Raw genomic sequence first — 14,967 nt, forward strand, 5'->3', positions numbered from 1 at the left:
CTACGTCTAGAGAAAGAAGTATTCCCACTATGCCGAGTGGAGATGTGGAGGCAAAAAAAAAGACCTAAAAAATAACTGTAAAAACACAATGTGAGTTTGTTGTGAGCGACATCTGACAATATTATTATACTACCTGTAACCTTTTCCATGCATCAGAAGGCCCCCGGCCGTCCGACGTCACAGTGGGCGTGTGCATCGGACGGCCGGGGGACGTCCGAACTGCGCACGCGTCATTTTTTTCCGCACCGTGGCGGGATGTCCACCGCGGTGAAGCGGTTAATTTCTACTTTATATAACTTTGTAATTATTTTCCAAATTGTTTAGGGGGTAAATACGTTTTGTTCCGATTTACATGTGTTCGTGTTGCATTAATTTTTTTCAATCTTGGAACTAACATACTATGGGCCTATTAGCATGGCGGGCGGATCGCCACCGCCCTACCGGCGGTGGCGATCTACCCGCCAAATTACCATTAACCCACGCCACATTAACATGGCGGGGGGTAACGCTGCAGATGGAAAGACCGTCTGACGCTTTTCCGCCAGTAGGCAATCGTCACGATTGCCTGCTGGGGAGAAAAGGCCTATGATATGGTGGCGGTGCTTGATGATGGTGGTGGAATGCCTTACCATGTTGGAGACTCCGCCATGGAAAGGCATGCAGAGTTTACTTTGGGGGCCCGTTGTGGGCCCCCGGGAAGGGGAGGAGCGTCACTTGGCATTCACAAGGTGGTGCCTGTCACGTTGTGCATGCCAATGCACGACATGCCTTTTCAACATTGTGGCGGGTGCTGCTTACAGCTCTGCCCGCCACAATGTTGAATATCCGGGATGCAACCGCCAGGGTGTCGGTCGCATCCTAATTGGCAGTGCGGGACCACCACAGCACTGGCGGCCGGTCCCTGCACCGCAAGGGTGGCCGGCGGACTGAAGTCCGCCCGCCATCCTAATAGGGGCCTATATTTTAAGTCCAAGAACCTAGCTGCATTATCCCTGGTGTAGGAATTCTATTTTGTATAGCTGCTGTATGACAGAGGTGCCAAACTTCTGTCCTTATTTTCGGATACTTCATCATCTTCGGGCAGTGATACAGGTACCACAACTAGACCCTACCAAAATATCCAGGGCAATCAACAAGAACAACATCAACAACAGCAACAAATCAGACGCCTTTTTTAGGGCGAGGCCAGCAGAGAGGCAGAGGCCGCACACGGTCTGCCCGGCCATGGGAGAGGAGGACCCGCCGGCAATTTTACAAGAGTTAAATCAGGTGCCCATATTCAATCTATCAGATCGGGTTTTGACATCAGCAGAAACATCGATACTGACTAAAGGTCTCAGTTTTGTCCCATCAAGACCTACGGATTTCGTCAAGATGAAGTTAGAGACACTTGAATTTTGCCGCAAAATTCGGCTAAAAACATTTTTTATGGAAGCAATAGAGGAACATCAGCCAGAGGTTACAGGATTTAAAAGGAAATCTACTTTTTGCCCCTCAGGATCAAAAATTCCAAAAGAAGTAATAACGTTTGAGCGTACTGTGTAATCAGGGATATCAGCGTTTGAAAAGAAGAGAAGTTACGTTAAGTATAATCTCGCGAAAACAGAAAAGGATGCGTTATTCAATTTAAAGAACGACAAATCAGTCGTCGTTAAACAAGCGGATAAAGGAGGTGCAGTGGTGATTTGGGATGTCAACAAATATAAATCAGAAGTGCATCGGCAACTCAATGACATCAATTGTTACAGACGCATTGGCAAAAATCCAACCTATGAGTTACAAAATCAACTCTTTGACATAATCCAAAAAGGTTTTGATCAGGGCTATGTAGGCCCAAAAGAATTGGCTTTTTTACAGAATAAAAATCCCAGGATCCCCGTTTTCTACGTACTGCCCAAAATCCATAAAGATGAAACAAATCCACCTGGTCGCCCCATTGTTTCGGGTTGCGAGTCTCTAACTGAACCAGTGGCCAAATACATTGATTTCTTTCTAAAACCTTTTATTGAGACAATTCCAGCACACCTCAAGGACACTACAGCTTTCCTACATAAAATAGAGACAATACAGTTCGATGGAAGTAGTCAACTCCTGGTCACCCTTGACGTGGTCTCCCTCTATACTCAGATCCCACAGGAACAGGCCCTTGAAACATTGGCAGTTTTCTTAGAAACAAGAGAGAGACCAATGAGAGTTCCCACCGATTTTATCCTGGAATTGACAACATTTGCTTTACGTAAAAACTTTTTTACCTTTGACTCAGAATTTTTTTATCAAACCAAAGGAGTAGCGATGGGATGCCCATTTGCCCCGGAATTAGCCATTATGTTCATGGGATTATATGAAGAAAAATTTGTATATAAGGACAATCCCTACATTGACTGCATTTCTAACTACATGCGTTATATTGACGATGTCTTTTTCATTTGGACTGGAGGACAAGAGACGTTTGACAATTTTGTCGGATGGTTAAAGTCGCGAACAACTTATATCCAATTCAGTTGTCAAGCATCGAATTCATCCATCACATTCTTGGATGTCAAAGTGGAGCCATATGAAGGAGGCCTCTCTACCACCTTGTTTCGTAAAACGACGGACCGAAACAAAGCCTTGCACTTCTCGAGTAACCATCCACGAAGCATGAGACAGAATCTACCCTTTGGGCAATTCCTAAGGATCCGCCGGAATTGCTCAAAAAAAGAGGATTATTTTGAACATGCAGGCCAACTGAAAGATCGTCTTCTTCAAAGAGGTTATCCCAAAAAACTACTAAAAAACTACATCAAAAGAGCATGGTGGACGCCACGTGAAACATTGTTGGAGAGGAAAGTTAAAACCGACCTAAAAAGACTGGTTTGTGTTTCAACCTTTTGCCCAGCGGCAAATCAACATCGAAAATTAATTACATCCAACTGGCATTTGCTTAAAGATTTACACGAGGATTTTGCAACACTCCCACTGTTTGCTTACAAAAAGGAGAAAAGTGTGGCTAATCACATCGTGAGAGCAGCTCTCCCAATTGAAAAAGCCCCCACTTTGAGAAGTCTTTTTGGATTTCCTCCCACATCAGGACATCATAAATGTGGCACTTGTACATGTTGCGACGACACGATTGTAAATTCAGTTTTCACATTTGAAAATATCAATTGGAAACATGAAATTTTTACAAATTGTAAGACAAAGAATGTGGTTTATGCCATCGTCTGCCCCTGTCCCATGTTATACATAGGAAAAACCACGCAGGAAGTTAGACAACGAATAACGCAGCATAAGTCAAGAATTCGCAAAGAAGTGGAAAATGCCCCGTTAGTGAACCATTGGCTAAGCAAAAATCATGAAAAGGACAAGTTGAAATGGACAGTACTATCAAAAATTGAGAGGGACCCACGAGGAGGGTATCTGGATGCACGTTTAAATCAACGAGAGGCACTGTTGATTATGAAATTCAACACAGCAGTGAAGGGGTTAAATGAGATTTCTGAAATATACAAACCCATCATATAAGTACCCGGCACTTCTGTACATCCTAATGATTTTCACTAATCATCGCATTCCACACGCTGAAACTATGAGACTACATGTCCCAGAATTCCAGTGGGCGTGACCACGCCTACAGGAAGTAAATCAGTCTTCCAACACAACACTCGAGGACACCGAGGGAGCCGAACCCAGTCCACTGTGAGGAGTTCCACTGTGCAAAATAGCGGTAAGAATACCAGAGATTAGTCCAGCCCAGCACACCTAGTTCAAGCGAGGTGCAGGGAAATCAGTACTAACACGCGCTGTGCTGTTCCTTTGTAGCAGCGGCATAAATATATGACCTTGCACCTACCCAGCGGTGCTCCAGCGAATAATTAGGAAGTAGGAATTCTGAGAAAAGAACCCGCTCCACAAACGGGTAAGTCCAGCGGCAATCCTCTGAAGTGCGAGTGTGTGCAGAATGTATGAAGTATGCGTTCTAAACAGAGTTCATATGTGTCTCCTTTTAGCCATTCCATCTGTATATGGGAAGACAACTATTCTGATTGCACCATCGGTTTTTTGAGCCTTGAACCCAGGAATTGAGGTAGGCTGAGGGGTGTAAGGTGTGTGGTAGGGGTGGCATTATTCTCTTATGCCAGAACTTAAGTCTAAAGCGATGCTTTTTTCTTTTTTTAGTTAACATTGGTCCTGAGGAGAACCCTGGCATTAACAGGGTTTGAAACGCGTCGACCGACCCAGTCCCGGGTCGCACATAAAAATGTCACTATCAACCATTAAACAGCACGAGGAACACTCTTGTGTCCTTCCCCCCCCTTTGTTTGTTGAACTGTATAAAGATTTGCAAAGTGCCTGGTTAAATAATGGTTAATTGATTTTTCTGTATTATATTGTTGATACCGGGACTAGTATGAATGTGTATGAGTTGGAGTATGAATGTATGGCCAAGAGTGCTTGATTTTGAAAGCGTGTGGAATTTTTTGTGTATTTATATTTCATTGTTGTATATAAATGTATATAGTCCGTTTGTTTTTCCATGCATAAAACAAAATATGTGAAAAAATGTAATTGATCTCTGAAGCAATAAAATTATATGTTGCAATTTATAAAGCAGGTTTTCCATGTTATATTCATGATAACCAATTCCTTTTCAGGTTAAAAGAATACTTAAATCAAGATTCTCAGCACTGGCAATTGTTTCGTTTCTTTAGTAAACTTCTGTCCTAGCCAGCCTAGGATGGAATAAAGGAATGACTTCTTACACCCCTACTCCGTCTCATGTTGTAAAATACAAGTGTCATGAACCTGGGGATGAAAGAGAGGCGAATCACCTTCCAGGAGCCAACTGCGCCCTTCTTGTGTTGCAGGGCCGCTCCAACGAAACCAGAAGACAAACAGCCAGGAAGAAACTGTAACTTCTGTGGAACGCCAGCACATCAAAATGATGAGACGAGGCGATCGCGGAAGAAAAAGAGGGCGGAGAATCGGGTACTATCTCGCCGAGCAGCGTATCAAAGGGAGAGTACCCACCCCAGATCTCGGAAGCGGGTTCCGAGGAACCGGAGGAGCCAAAGCGGGAAAAACTGGAGCCCAGGAGGAACCCGGTAACACCTGGAGGAGAGAGGGCATATACTGTCTGCCGGTCGGACTCCGCTCCTAGCCCCATCCCAGGAGGAACGTTGCTCAGCCAGGTGCATGAAAGGCTCTTAAGCAGAGCCGATAAGCGAGAGGGAAAGCCACAAGTGGGAGGTATACGGGATGGAGAGAAGGGGCGGGAGCTAGCTTAAGGGCGAATCTATTTGAAGGGGATACTACTCGCGCTGTAGCAACACTAGTCGGGTTAAAGGCAAAGAGAATCCTACCTTAGCTTATTTGATATTTTTGTTGTTGTTGACTTCTTTTATTCAACACGTCCTTTCCTCTTTTATCACCTTTCCATTAACCTCACGATTTTAAAGACCTAAAAAAAAGATCACCACTCTAACATATAAGTGAATTAATTAAAACAGTAACTTACCCGATTTCTTCTTTCTGTTGAGAGTACCACTACCGGCGGACAGAAACTCCAAAGGCCCTGCAGAAGAAAATAAGACGTTAGTTAATCTTGGACTCTTGTTTAATTTTTTGTGCATTCTTGTGGAGACTGTGAAATAAATTACATTGAGTTAAATTTGCCCCGATTGGATATCGGGGAAGTATATCTCTATGAGGTATGTGGCTGTCTTTCAAGCTGGCAACAAAGTCTTACATGAAATGAATCCAACATATCAAAAATATGTCCACGTGATTTATTCCAGTATATATGACCACCACATGGCATCCATACCAGCAGAGCTCTAGTAAAATACTGCATTGGAATCTAGAACCCACTTTGACAGGTGAACAGGAATATTGTAAACTTAAAAGTGACAGCATGAAAACTACATTAGAACAAACATGTAATAGAAATGACAGTGTAAGAGATCACCACACAACTTCCCCTCTTAAAGTAAACATATAATTCAAACTACGATAATACATATTCACGTAGATATCTTGGAGTAGAAACAATCCTTCACTGTAAGCCCATATGTTGTGATTCAACTGCAGGGACATGCCAGTTAGCATTGTAGCATTGTCACCTGACACAGAGCCACCAACTTCAGAACTAGAACTGGTATTATTCTGTGAAATTATGGCGATCACCAGAACTAGACTCCTCATATCTGGATGGGGATGATGAAAAGTTACTTCCACCAGTATGCAACCACCAATTAGTCTCCCCACCATCCATGATATGTAACCACCAATTAGTATATTCACCATCCATAATATTGTCATCTTTACCTTGTGCTCTTATTCTCACAACATTTCTCTTACTCCACCACTTTCCTCCTTTCAATTGAACAGTATGCTTGAAACCTGAATGACTCTAATAGCAGAAAAAAGTCTAGAACAACCTTTCTTAAAAGGTTTTTTGACATTAACTAAATGTCCTACAAAACATTTAACTTATTTCACATTCACTCACTCATCATACGTAGTCTTGGATTTAACTTGACTTTCGGTCAACCGCTGGTACACTTTGTCACAACTAGGAGTCAACTCATTAGTGGAACGTCTTTCTCTCAAGAAACAAAATGGAGTAACAGTTGTGGAATGCGGTGTATTGTGGTAATTCCACAATCTCTCTAAAATGGCTTCCACTACATCAGCTCCAGAGAAAACAGAAATCTAAATTGCTTCCTTCAACAAGCGGCTGACTCATTCCACCATACTATGACCCTGTGGACTGTAAACTGCTGTGGTAAGGGTTTTTGATGCCATGTCTATCAAGAAAATCCTTCATGGTCAGCGATGAAATTGGACACCACATCTGAAACTATTCTGGCATTTGCTTTAAAAATGTGCACTCCAACCACTTAGAATAATTGTCAACAAGCACCAAAGCATACCTGCACTGCTGAGGTAAATGTGACCTGGGACAAATAAATTCCAAACCAATATTTTGCCATGGCTGTGACAGCAACTCAACAGGATGTAAGTGTGGGTTATAAATGTGTATGGCTTTATCAATGTTGAAGAAACAAACACCGCAGACTCAGAATCTATAGAAGGCCAACATAAAAAGTACGAAACCTCTTCTTGGTGCCCATTTGTCCAATTTTACCCAGATGTACAAACTGAATTAACCTGGATTTTAAGGACCAACAGAGTACCCCGAAGAATCAAAGCATTCTCCAAAAACACTTCATCTTTAACTTTGGAATACAACATCATTTCTTTAGATAACATGTTTTCTCTGGGCCAACCTGTAGTAATATACTGACGTAATAGCATGTTGGCAGAATCAATTTCAGCACAATTCTTGTAAGGTTAATACATTACTTTCTACAATAGCATTGTCAAATAAACCAGTAACACATTCCAACTTATCCACATCGCCAACCACACCATCGAGAGGTCATCTTGACAAAAAATGATCCCTAGAATTCTTACCACCAGGAATAGAGCTGACTTTGAACCAAAATTCATACATTTTGAATAGCAAACGAATTAACCTATGGCTAACCTTATTCATTTTCTGGCACATAACAAATTTACTAAAGGGTTATGATCGATGAACAAACAAAAACTCCTTCCCCACAACTAGCAAAATGCTGAGTGGCCCACGCCTTGGTATTCCTCCCCGCAGACACCTACAAAGAGCGTGCACTACGAAGGATTCCCCTACATTTATGAAAGTCTTCATTGGAGCCTTTGAAGCGCAGCTGATGGCGATGACGCCTCACTTTCCAAATACTTTTTTAAAGACGTTATTTTTTGTCTACAGAAATGCTAATGGAAGACGTTTAAATACCTGCAGGGCAGGCATAAAACAGCAGGAGAGGATTTCCAAAGCTTTCCCTGCAGCCTGAATCCAGCCTAGCACCTACACTGACCTCCGGCTCTTCCACCTTTTGTTTTCTCCTTCTCTGTCTTTGCACCTCGTGGTGGCACTATTTTGGCGGCTGCATCACACATGCTTGTCTGAGGCGGTATGGGTCTGCAGGCTGGTCTCAGTTCAGTGGCACCATCTGCTATTGTTTTGGCCATGCACCTCTGCAGTGACTTGTTAAATGCTATACACTGCATGCTGCACTTTACATCACTCCCTCTCACCAGACCGCCTCTTGATTTCTCTAGTTCTTCTCTCTTGTTTGCATTTTGTGGCTTTTCCGAGGAGATCTCTGTTTGTAAACTGACTTCATCCAATACAGCACATTCAGCTGTTTATGTAGGTCAATGACCTCTGCAGTGACTGTGAAACACTCGCTACTGCATGCTGCCATTCACATTTTTCTCTCCATCCAGACACTGCTGTGTTATTCAAACCAGCACCTTTCTAAACAGTGATTACAGACACAGCAGCAGGGCCGGTTCTAGGGTTGGTGGGGCCCACGTTTGACTAGGAAGATGTGAGTGCACTTCTTCATATCTTTTATTGCTGCAACAGGTAATTGCAAAGAGTATACACGTAACAAAGCAAAATATGAACGAATAAGGCAAAAGTTTTGAGGCTTAACAGAGAGTACATTTTAAGTGGTGTATGAAAATACATGTCCAGACACCTAGTACTTGAAAGGTCATCAGGCATTTAGGGGCTTTTGGAGAGTGATTCATAATATGACTTACCTGATTATAAAAACAAAACTGCAAGAACTTCGAAATGTGAGCCTGAAAGCAAGGACTAGCAACAAACAATAGGCCCTCACTCACCTCAGAAACAGTTCCAGAGAGCCTGCAATGGAAACCTGAAGGCCATTCTCTGGGTTGAATTGGAGCCACAAATAGGCACGGGCAGCCAAAAACAGTGGCCTACATTCAAAGATCGCAACCTTTTGCAATACACTGCTTGGTTAGGATCATCGAGCGATATATTGTAAAACATTTGCAGTAATGAAAGTCATTTAGGGCTTATAGGTCTAGTACTTATTACGATTTCAATAGAATAAATAAACCTTGGAAGCTTAGAGTTATATACAATTCTAGGAAGTCATGGTAAATTGATGTTTTAACCTTAAATTTGCTATGGATGGGGGGGCGTGGCCAAGAAGGCCAACATGGCGGTCGCAATATAGCGCTGCTCTGCAGTAAACCCCATATCTTCAACACATATCTGGATTCAAAGTCGCCATCCCCCACTTACCGGCACACTATAGGGCCCTGGGTGCAGCATCGCTATCCTCCTCATTCCTCACAGCTTTCCTGGCAGATTCCTACATCTGGTGAGGCCGCGGGCCTGTGGCGGTCCTTCGCCACCGCGAGGTGCAGGACGCTGCGTAGCCTTGGGACTCCCTTGCCTCAGTGCTGCCCTGGCGATACTTGAGGTAGCCCCCCCCCCCCACTGGGACTGGCTTGGCTGGCAGCAATGCTCGCCAGAGAGAGAGGTCCGGAGGAGGTGCCTAGGGCCGGGAAGGCCCTACCACCGATGAGACACCCTGGGACGCTGCTGGTGCGGCTGGATTCCATGGCTGGCGTGGGCTTGGGAAGTGAGAGCCCTGCTGCGCTGCCACTTGGCGGGCATTCCCCCAGGTGCGAGGGGGGTTGCCTGTCAGCGGTCCTGTACACCAGGGTCGGCACCCCAGCTTTGAGGCCACTGCAAGGCCCCCGTGGACGCATAGACTGGTGGCGGGCTGCGGCTCTACGTGGATGCACGGCCTCCTGACTCGACCCTCCATTTCATGCCTGGAGCACCGCTGCTGCCTTGTCATCTGCTGTGCTGGGCACTCTGCCCCGATAGAAGGGCGCCCCAGTGAGCGTGGATACCATGGCAGCAAACCAGGTGAGGCCATAGCTGTGTGCAAGCATGAGTGAGACTCCCTCAGAAGAAGGCACAGCTCTTCCCTCGCCATGTGCTAGAGCCATCACCCTGCTTCCCGGTGAAGCTTGTGCTCCACACTGCCTGAAATCCATTGGGAAGCCTACGCCGCATGGGGTGTCAGCTCGACTGCAACTACTAAAAGCCCTGTGAGCTGCACCTGGCAGTTCCATTACTAGCTGCTGGACCACTGCTTGGGACTAGCCAGGTCTCCTCGGGGGTGTAGCTCTGGGAGCCTTTAACTACAGTTGGGCTTTTGCCCACCTTTTTTGCGGTGGATACCACCGTTTTGGGCTCCCCCCACACTGTTCCCTTTTGTCCCACCAAACCACCCCTCTCGATCCTCGCTGTCAAACTCCTTTGACGTTTGAGCACAGACCTACCTGACACTGTAACTACTGTTTCGCCTGAAGCCAACCCGACGCAATGGGTAAAGATAGATCCACCCGCTCCGTACCTACACAGATGAGAATGGACCAGTAAACAACTGGCTCGTTCAGTGGTTCTACTTGCACCCCAGATGGCAATAGGTCTGCCTAATCCACTAATGAACTCACTGTGAAATTGCAAGTGATCCAGACTCCACAGGCAGCAGTGGAGACCAAGATCGGGGAGGTTGGATGTGCCCCTGCTGTGCCAGGATCTCCATAACAAAGCAACGCGAGTCACAGAAGCTAAATCCCAGATCTCCTCAGCTAAGGACGACATCTTGACTCTCAAAAACCAGGTCTCCACTTTGCTCACTCGAACGGCAGAACTTCACAGACTTGCCGAGGATGCGTAAAAACATTCTTGGCGCAATAGCATATGCTTGATTGGAATCCCGGAATGGGTGGAGGGGGCCGATCCACAACAGATGGCAGATTACATGGAACACTGGATTTAATTCTGGATGACTGTTAATCACCTATCCTCTTGGTTCGCCATTAAGAGAGCTCACCAAGCCCTGACCCCTATGCCCCGCCGATGGCTACGCCTAGACCAATAATAGCCCACATTCTTAACTACTGGGATAGAGACGTTGTTCTTAGAAAGGCTCGACAACATCCTGAGCTTTGGTGAGAAGACACCTAAATTCTTCTTTTCCCTGATCATACTCATGAGGTCCAACAGCGCAGATGCTCCTAAACGGAGGTTAAACAAAAATTGAGGGCTATGGAGCTTCAATACTGTTTGCTATTCCCAGCTTGGCTCCGTCTTATCTACCTCAATAATTCACATTTCTTTGATACTCCTGTCTAGCAGTGGCTCATGGAAGATCGCCCACTGCCTGGACGCACTACCTCCCCCTCACAGCAGCGAAGTGTACTTGATACCCTGGGAACACAAGTGTTGCCTAAATCCTGTAGACGTCGCAACCAATCATGGAGGGCTCGTAAAGTTGGTCAGTCCCTCTCACTCTCAAGGTTCCCCCCCCCCAAGAGCAACCACAACTACCTTCTCAGCATGCCTCAAATCCTTCCTCTGGGGCAGGAGAGGATGGAGACTGATGGGCAAACAATCACACTCCCTGATCTGGCTACTCTTCACACTGACTCCTGATTTATCCCACATCCCTGCCTTTTGACTGACTTTGCTCTCTACTGGCAGCAAATCCTCCTGACTCGGGCCTTGCACTGTTTCCTCCCAGATATGGTTACCTGATTACTTACATAGCCCCAGGGACCCTCCAGCGGCTGTGAAATGACGGATGCCGCTTGACACGTTCTGGTCCGCTTTGGGCTTCGTATCAGTGGCGAGGGACAGCAATGCAGGGGTAGGTAGCTGGAAGGTAGCTGAACAGCCTCCTTCATCAACCCAACTGATCTGCACATTGGGTCTTATTTGTTCCGCAGCCCTGCAATTGGACTGGGCTTGACTTTACTGACTACACAAACTCATGATTTAAATGTTGCTTTATTCACTTTTCCGCCATGTTGAGTACCTATCTCTCTATTCACCGCCCAGGTTTGCTTTGCACTTGGGGGGTCCCCTATCTGCTTTTGAGATGGCGGGTATTGTTTGCCTTAAGGACTTCTCCTACAATGATGGAGTTTCCCTCCCTTGAGATGTTCATGATGTTGTGTTTATTTTTTTCTTTGACGTACCTTTTTACAGGGCGATAGATGCTTCTACGATAGAAGTGTGGGTAGGGGTGGGGTTTTCTTTGCATACTATTTGATGCATTTCCTGACAATTTTCTGTCTTTCTTAGGCTTTGGCACACACACTTGCTTTCCTCCTTAACACATTCCTGGGGTAGCACCCACCCGCAAAACATCACTGGTACGCTCTTCATCATGCCATCAGACCGGGTGGGCCCCGCTTTTGGGTTGCCCGTTGTCCACCCCTCACAATAATCTTCACCTCCCATATATATGACCTTTCGGGTTCAGTCATGGAATGTTAATGGTCTTCTTGACTCAGCGAAATGAGCAGCGGTTTTTACCTTCACCCACCGGCATTGCTACAAGAGCCTCCTACGGAAACACTGTCACTTTTAACGTGTAAGGGCTACGATAGAGTCTTCCACATTGGGTACTCCCTGGGAGCCATGGGGGAGGCTGTCCTTCTGCGCCGTTCTTTTCCTCTTTTAGTCATACACGTGATAAATGATCCACAGGGATATTTTATTGCCTTGGAGGGCACATTAGAAGGACGAGTGGTCTTACTGGTATGTCTCTCTTTGTCCTCTTACCTTTGGGACCTTTCATGCCTTCTCACACACTTTCCAGGAGGGCTCACTGTAATAGGGGGCGATTTTAACACAGTACCTGACCTTGACATAGATAGTACTGAAACTCCCACCGCTTCACGACAAGTCAGTGCCGGTGGTCTCACTGACTGTACTGCAGCTCTGGGTCCTCGCACCCCCAACATCGGCAATTCACACATACATCGGTGGCTCACCATACTCACTCTCAAATAGGTATTACCTTTCTACCCACTCCCAGGGCCGGACTGGCTGTAGCGGGCATCGGGCATTTCCCGGTGGGCCGCTAGGGCGGGTGTCAATTTTGGGCCCCTTTGGCCGTTTTTGTTACAGGGTCGTTTTTGCAGCATGTAACAGAATCGGCCGAAGCCGGCCCTGGCAAACAGCTAGGCTGCACCCAGGAGGGCCACCAAGCTCTTTGCCAGGGCCGGTTTTAGTTCCCAGTCCGGCCCTGCCCACTCCCGATTGCCAGTTGTTGACTTAGATCCGGAGTTGAACAGGTAACGGAAAAAATAGCAAAGCTAACTGAAATATTGGAAAAACACCGGGAACAAGCAGAGATTCGCATTTATTTCACTCAAATGGAGAAAAGATTAGAAACGTATGAAGAGGAAATCAAACTCAAGAAGAGAAGAAAGTTCCTCAGGGACAAGCAGGACTATGTCAATGATTGTATCCTTACGCTTGCTCGAAATTCGATGGAGCAATAATGCAGTTTAAAAAGGCAGGAGTCGTGAGGAAACAGGAACTCTTCACTTCCAAATCAGGCTTTTCTAGAGACTCCCATTCTTTTTCACTTATGGAAGAATATCGTAGTTTACAATCAGAAGTAAGAAGAGGTGGCAGACACCACAGCACACAAGCATTTGCAATGCAATTGCAATAGGTCTCACATTTACGGTAGTTTAAGCTATTGGCATTGGAAATGACAATGCTTTTATTTACGTTTTAAAAACCAAAACATAAAATAAAAGGCATTGTCATTTACAATGCCAATAGCTCAAACTTGTGGAAATGTGAGACCTATTGCATTGCAAATGCTTTGTGGGGTCCCAAAGTAAATAAAATATTTCACGTCCTTTACTGGTTTAGGAGACCAAAGAAGAACATGTTGCCCAAGTTCTGGTAGGCTGAAGCAGTGGGAGATGGAGCACTGATGAAGATTTGGCAGATGAAGATAATGAACAGGTACCAAGGTAACGTGCAGGTCTGAAATGACTTGTGAACAAAAGCGTATGTCATTCTAGGGAAGGTCGTGGAGTAATTAGTAGATCTGTACAGTATGTTGTGTACTATCTATTGCAACGTGGGAAAAATACAACAAATATCTTAAGTGTATACCTTTTACATTAAAGCACCTACTATGACGCCTCGCCGTGGGTAGTGGGTGCTATATAAATGCAATTACAATACAATTCAATACTTATTCATCATTTTCATGTCTGTCGCGGACATACATTTCAGTATGTAACAGTAAGCTATCTGTGTACGCGATGACAGACAGCAACATTGCAGCTTGTAATGGTACAAATGAACTAGCAGTAAACGCAGCCTAAATATGGACAGTGAAAACGATTATAGCTACGTATAGGAAAAAGGTCAGTGGCCCTTGAGCTTGGTACCCGCTTCGGATCCTGAAGGTTACTTACTAGTTACTCATTGATGCGTCTGGTTGAGAGACGCGGTATACTTCGTTATTCCTGCAGCGACCAGTAGATGGCGATGAACGCCAGCGCGGCGTCTCCATACCAGTGCGTGAGCCCGTTCTTAAGGCAGAGAGCTCAGCCACAGGAGGCACTTGTGTGTGCTTGGAACCGGGCAGGGAAACTGGGAGAGATCTTGTGCAAGTCTGAGGTAAAATCAGTGCAAGGTGAAGCAGTGATTTCTATGCTCCAGTGCAGAAGCAGTCTCAGTTGTTTCTGGCAGTGTTTCGATGAATCTCTTGAAGACGGGTTTTTCCTGTAAACGTTCACAGGTTCTGATTGGGACGAGCGTAGGGGAGCTGGGAATTGTTGTCCGAGGTGCGTGTAATTAGATGGCGTTAGAGGGCGAGGGAACTAAGGGAAGGTGCGAACAAAAGTCTGGGCGGGTGTGTGAAAGTCACGACGTGACACTTTTAAGTGATGTGTTGGAATAGCACATATTTTAAACGCAACTATCACAGCGGACTTCTTCAGCCGCGGAGCTGTAAGTGTACCACGGCGGATGGGAGGTTATCGGGCTGGGGCACCCTTGCAAGCATAGAGTGATGTTAGCCCTCAAGAACTCTATGATTAACGTCTCCCCCTTATGTAGAACGCGCACACTGTGACCTAAACACGGCTTAGATCGAGCGCGCGAAAGTGAAAGCGCTGGGTAGCGCGCAAAAGTGCTGAGATCGCCAGAGAAGAAAAGAGACGCTACTAATATGGAAACAGAAGGCGATGTGTAAATGCAGGAGAAATAGTATGCAAAAT

At 45.6% G+C, this 14,967-nt stretch overlaps 1 long non-coding RNA gene across 1 annotated transcript in view; it reads right to left on the reverse strand.

Annotated features, from left to right (window-relative positions):
* The window catches only part of LOC144826618 (uncharacterized), a 110,141-nt gene that overhangs the window by 18,424 nt on the left and 76,750 nt on the right, over nt 1–14,967 (reverse strand). Inside the window, exon 2 of the long non-coding RNA XR_013609867.1 lies at nt 5,498–5,554. This is a non-coding gene — a long non-coding RNA (uncharacterized LOC144826618). The remainder of the gene's footprint in view (nt 1–5,497; nt 5,555–14,967) is intronic.

This window comes from Lissotriton helveticus, chromosome 3_2 (genome assembly GCF_964261635.1).
Source record: "Lissotriton helveticus chromosome 3_2, aLisHel1.1, whole genome shotgun sequence".
NCBI classification, from domain to species: Eukaryota; Metazoa; Chordata; class Amphibia; order Caudata; family Salamandridae; genus Lissotriton; species Lissotriton helveticus.